At 37.5% G+C, this 6,447-nt stretch overlaps 1 protein-coding gene across 6 annotated transcripts in view; it reads left to right on the top strand.

Annotated features, from left to right (window-relative positions):
• Positions 1-3,895: 3,895 nt before the first annotated feature.
• Positions 3,896-6,447, top strand: part of LOC141392826 (short neuropeptide F-like) — a 497,601-nt gene continuing 495,049 nt past the window's right edge. For 2 of the 6 annotated variants that reach the window (XM_073965799.1, XM_073965794.1), the window contains exon 1: positions 3,905-4,092. The gene's annotated coding sequence lies outside the window, so the exon portion shown is untranslated. Of the gene's footprint in view, positions 4,093-6,447 lie in introns of all 6 variants that reach the window. The other 4 variants (XM_073965795.1, XM_073965797.1, XM_073965796.1 and 1 more) reach the window with 4 other exon arrangements.

Here is a 6,447-nt window from a genome sequence, read left to right as displayed (position 1 = left end):
CTCGTCGTAACAATAGTGTCATTGCAAAGGGTTGGTGGAAATGACATGCCAAAGCATAGGTGTAAATGACATGCTTTGGATCAAAAAAAAAAAATAGCATCATTTAAATTTCATCGATGAAGATGCTAAAAAGATGACATGCCAGCTCACTTGCACCCATGATTGAATGGCATCGAACATTTTGCTGGGATTACGTGACCTGGTTTCGCTGGCCGTTGAAATGTATTTCTTCATGACAAACGCTATTTTGCGCTGCCTTTGAAGTTATGAGTTTTGGCTTTGAACGCTAACATGCGGTGACAACATTTTTGATATGTTTTCAAGGACGTGGGTTCAAATACCAATTGGGGTCAGCCCGTTTTTTTATTTTTTTAAATTTTGCCTGTTAGGCGAAGATCATTTTTTAATGATTTTTATTAAATTTCTCGTTTAGAGTTCGAGTTCGAGTGGGTTCGAGTCCTTGGCTTTCATTTTTTGTTGTTTTTTGATTTTTCTCATCTATGAACATTGTAGTTTCAGAGTCCGCAAAAACTTCCCAGGTGTAAGCACCTTTCATTTAAATCTAGCTAAGGCGCACCGCAACAGTTTTTACTATTTGAATTATCAAAACACTCGTACCCATTTTTAAACCACAATTACATATTTAATATATAAATCTCTTTACAAAGAACACCCTTGTCAAATCATGGCATTTGACAATTTGATGATTATGATGGACGCATGATGTCACAACATATGGCCAGGTCAAAGAAATGCAAAGATGTCCTGTGAATGGTAATAAATCTTGTATGAAATTTCTAGAAATAGAAATTTAGAGAAATTTTAGACATATTAAAAATTCGTATACGAATAATAAAAGAAAGTAAAGGCCCTAGGAGATTTTCTCAAAGCTTCAATTTTCTGTGTTAGACTTGTTGTTTGAAGCAAAGCAGCTAGCAGAAACATCTCAATAGGTTGTTCGCTCATTCTCTAAGGATTTGAAGTTCTGTCAAGAACAACGAAAGTACAATAGTTGGCACATTTACAACAAGGAATAGCCTACCTTAAGAAAAAAATTTGTAAGTGGTAAGAATTCAGAAATGTTTAATTGGAAACATGTACACTACCGCTCACTTGAATAGAACCCCCCTGCAAAATTTTTTTCAACCTCCATTTTTTCCAAATTATACAAGATATGAAATTTTTAACTTTTATTATATTTTGCTTCATGTGTTTTGAGTAAACTTAGTCATTCATTTGCATTCAAATCCAATTAGTATAAGAATTATGCAAGGAAAACAAAATAAAGTCAAAAATTTAAGTAAAAAAATTGGCTCATTTGAATAGAACCCCCCTTTAAAACTTGGGAATACAGAAAGATTGTAGTAGAATATCGATGCATATTTACTCTATATTGAAAACGAAGTACTTTCAGTAATATTCAGTAAAAGTATATCCCTCCTGATTAAGGATACACCCTTATATCCTGCTTTGGCAAGGATTCTTTAAATAATCGGGTGTAATGCCCAACAAAGCTTGCTTTTTTCATTCAACAAGTTTATTTTTGGAAGCGTGCTGTCTCCTTTAGTCGTACATTTTACGCATAAATCAATCCCATACATTTTAGAGAATATTTTCCACTCTAGAATATGGCGGTCCCCCAAGGACATCCGCATTTCTTTTCAAAATTTTAGGTTTTTATGACTCGAAGTGTACAAACGTTTATAAAATCGTGATGAAATTTCCACCCGGGATATCCAAAAATGTTACTCACTACTGGATATGTCTGTTTCAGAACTCCTTTGTAAATTGTCGTGCGCATTTAGGGCGAAAGAAATTGACGCCCAAGTCCTTCATAATTAGTAAGGACTATCCTTATTAAGTAAACAATTGCGTACCTACAGAACTATTTTTTTCGCGTCTATTGAATGGAAGACCATCTTCTAAATTGTTTCTGTAGCGATGAATGTGCTTTTATGGTGCTGGAAGGCATTACTAATTATTAAGGACATGAGCGTCAATTTACTTCACCTTAATGCGTACGACAATTTATAAAGGAGTTCTGAAACAGACATATCCAGTAGTGAGTAACATTTTTGGATATCCCGTGTGGAAATTTCATCACGATTTTATAAACTTTTGTACACTTCGAGTCATAACAACTTAAAATTTTGAAAAGAAATGCGAAAATCCTTGCGGGTCCGCCATATTCTACAGTGGTAAATATTCTCTAAAATGTATGGGAATGATTTATGCGTAAAATATACGACTATAGGAGACAGCACGCTTCCAAAAATAAACTTGTTGAATGAAAAAAGCAAGCTTTGTTGGGCATTACACCCGATTATTTAAAGAATCCTTGCCAAAGCAGGATATACGGGTGTATCCTTAATCAGGAGGGATATACTTTTAATGAATATTACTGAAAGTACTTCGTTTTCAATATAGAGTAAATATGCATCGATATTCTACTACAATCTTTCTGTATTCCCAAGTTTTAAAGGGGGGTTCTATTCAAATGAGAAAATTTTTTTACTTCAAATTTTGACTTTATTTTGTTTTCCTTGCATAATTCTTATAAAAATTGGATTTGAATGCAAATGAATGACTATGTTTACTCCAAACACATGCAGCAAAATATAATAAAACTTAAACATTTCATATCTTGTATAATTCGGAAAAAATGGAGGTTGAAAAAAATTTTGCAGGGGGGTTCTATTCAAGTGAGCGGTAGTGTATGTACGTGAAGTTGGTTACTTTACAATAAAAACAAAAACAATAACAAAACGGAGCATTCATTCATGTGAACATGAAAAGCTTAAGCACCGCCTACGACTCGTTCACACATGCGAACACATACGAATGCACGCACGAATAAAATGAAGAAATCCTAAATGGGTGAGATGTTGTTGTTATTTGTTGTTCTTGCGTATAGATTGGTGGCTGGTAGTATAAAGTTATCTACAAGTGCATCCTACATGTTTTAAGAAGCTTTTGGTGTAGGTGACAGAAATATACAAGGACAACAAAGAGAACAGAGCTAAACAAAATATGAAATGACAACAATTTTCAAAAGATGTTGAGTTTTGATATTTAACCAAAACATCTCTTTGAAAAGAAAAACTAAAAATAGTAATAAATTGTATGATATCCTCCATTTAACGTGAATGTGCAATTTTTAAGTTAACACGTTCGCGGACACCCAATTTTTTCAGAAGTTAGTTTTTTTGTATTTATTAAATAATTATTAGTCCTATTACAATTTTTTATTTATTGTGTTATGGATATTGATAAAATTAATAGTACTATGTACTTTAATCGCAAAAACGTACGATTGTATAGAAGTAAATGACAAAAAATTGACTTTGCAAATGAATGCTATAGCATTCACGTCCACGAACGTGTTAATAGCCGTTATATATTTCCATTTGTGCTTGCAGTCACTTGCCAATATATTTCTTTTTGTAGATTGTCACAGATGAGTCGATATTTATTTATTTTGTAGAGTTGCAAAACGGTCGACAACAAAGGATGTTAAGAATATCAAAAGTAACAATAACGATGTCATCGATGAAAAGATAACAACGCCACTTCCCCACCACCGGTTTAATTCCCACAATCACCTCCTATGACACCCACTATTTGCAAAGACAATTTCACCTCAATTTTAGCCAAGACAGCAACCACACAAAAAGATTTCACTTGCATTTTATAAGATTTGTTGTCATTGTAGTTATATATAAAGGAACACTCATACATACAAGCATCCACATGCACAAGATAAACGGCAAAGCAACAGGATGTTCGTTATTACGAATGCCGAAGGCTTTTTAACGAATTGTCGGATGCAGACAGACACGACGACAATAACGGTCATCTCATTGACTTGTGTTGTGTATAAACGTTTTACTTCTTTGACACAATAGACATTCGTTGCTAACGCGTTGCAGCCAACGTTTGTTAACAACAACTTCTAAAAAAATAAGTGTAAGCAGTTAAAGAGAAAGTTGAATTTGTGGAAATAAAAAAATTAAATCTTTGTATGGAAATATAAATCGATATTAATTGAAGAGTGTTTTCTAGTGCTCATAATAAAGTGTAATTTTGGAAAGAGTAAATACATGAAATTTTTAATATAAAATAAAATAGCAAGAAAATTTGTGGAAAACAGTACTTACTTACTTAGCTGGCCCATTACAGAACATTTGTTCTATAGGCCGAACTAAGAAAATATCTCCAATTCTCTCTATTTGTTGCTTCGCTTTCTGGAATACCGCGCCTTTTCATCTCATCATCCACTTGTTTGCGCCATCTATTCCTTGGCCCGCCAATTCTGCGTGCACCGCCAAGCGGTCCGTGTTTATACACCTTTTTAGCGGGGTCATCATCGCTCATTCTTATGATATGGCCTAGCCAACGCAATCGCTGCATCTCGATACGTTTAACAATATTGATGTCGTTGTACAGCAGATACAGCTCGTGGTTCATGCGACGTCTATATTCACCGTCAACGCAGATTGGTCCGTAGATCTTTCGAAGAATTTTTCTCTCAAACACCCCAAGCACTGCCATGTCTGCTTGCGCAAGTACCCAGGCTTCGGAGCCATACATCAGCACGGGTAGTATCAGTGTTTTGTAGAGCGTTATTTTTGTTTGACGAGATGTGGCTTTGTTTTTAAACTGCTTACTTAAACCAAATTAGCATCTGTTGGCCAATACAATCCTTCTTTTTATTTCACAACTGATGTCGTTTGTTGTGTTTACGGAGGTGCCGAGGTAGACGAAGTCTTTTACTACCTCAATATTATAGGAACCAACTTCCAAAGTCGGTCCGAGCTCAATGGACGCATTGCGCGTCGACACCATCAACTTGGTCTTCTCACCGTTTACCGCCAGACCCACTTTAGCAGATTCTCCTTCGACCTTCATAAAGGTATCTGTTACTTCTTTTACTGATCGGCCCATGATGTCTATATCATCAGCATAAGCAAGTAACATGTGACTATTGGTGTAGATTGTGCCACTTCTATTGACGTTTGCCTCTCGTATAACCTTTTCCAGCAGGATGTTAAAGAGATCACACGAAAGGCTGTCTCCTTGTCTGAAACCTCTATTGGCCTCTAAAGTCATTTTGCAAAGCCGGATGAGCTTTGCGGGGATTCCAAATTCAGACATGGCTTGGAATACCTTTGAACGCAGCGGGCTGTCGAAGGCTGCTTAATAATCGACAAAAAGGTGGTAGATGTCGATCTGCATCTCTTGGGTCTTCTCCAGGATTTGCCGCAGGGTAAATATCTGGTCAATGGTGGACTTGCCAGGTTTAAAGCCGCATTGGTATGGTCCAATTATCTCGTTGACCATAGGCTTTAGTCGTTCGCACAATATCCCTGACACGATCTTATAGGCAATAGGGAGTAGACTTATGCCCCTATAGTTAGAGCATACAGTCTTATCTCCCTTCTTGTGGACGGGGCACAGGATACTCAGGTTCCATTCGTCGGGTACTCGTTCTTCCTGCCAGATGGTGCTAACTAGCTGATGAATACACCTTATCAGCGTGTCGCCTCCGGTTTTGAACAGCTCGGCTGGTAAGGCATCGGCTCCTGCTGACTTATTATTCTTCAGCCTATTTATTGCTGTCTTTACCTCATCTTGGCTGGGCGGTATACATTCAATACCATCTTCTGGGATTGGGACTGTGGTATCTTCGTCGTCTTCGCTGCTATTGGATACCAACAGTTTTGAAAAATGTTCTTTCCATATCCTGAGTACACTATCTGTATCAGTTACCAAATTACCTTGCTGGTCTCTACAGGAGGATGTGCCTGTACCAAAGCCATCAGTTTGATGCTTGACTCTTTGGTAGAATTTTCGGACTTCATTCTGGCTCCTGTACATCTCGAATTTGTCACACTCCCGCTTTTCCATCTCTCTCTTTTTCCTGCGGAAAAGACGTTTTTCCTCTCTCCTTTTCTCCCTGTATCTCTCTCGTGCACTACGCGTTGCTACGGATTGTAAAGTAGCCCTATATGCCGCATTTTTCTCTTCGGTGGCAGCACGACACTCCTGATCATACCATGGATTCCTTGGTGGAGGCCTCTGGTATCCAAGTATGGATTTTGCGGCTGTTTGCATGGAGTGGGCAATGCTTTGCCATTGCGCTGATATGTTATCGGGATGAGGAGTGCTTTGATTAAGCAATTGGGCTAGTTGAGTGGAATATGCTGTGGCTATCTGTTGTGATTGCAGCTTACCGATGTCTAACTTTCGTGTTGTGTCTGTTCGTACTTTGTTTGCCACGTTTAAGCGGGTGCGTACCTTTGCTGCAACAAAGTAGTGGTACGAATCAGTGTTTGCGCCTCGGAACGATCGTACATCCAACACGCTCGATGAATGTCTTCCATCTATTACAACATGATCAATTTGATTTCTTGTTTTCTGATCTGGAGACAGCCAGGTGCCCTTATG

Source organism: Musca autumnalis, unplaced genomic scaffold (genome assembly GCF_047663935.1).
Source record: "Musca autumnalis isolate F117 unplaced genomic scaffold, ASM4766393v1 scaffold_2, whole genome shotgun sequence".
In the NCBI taxonomy this organism is placed as follows: Eukaryota; Metazoa; Arthropoda; class Insecta; order Diptera; family Muscidae; genus Musca; species Musca autumnalis.
The sequence above is the reverse complement of the archived record's forward strand: the minus strand, read 5'-3'. Positions and strand labels throughout refer to the sequence as shown.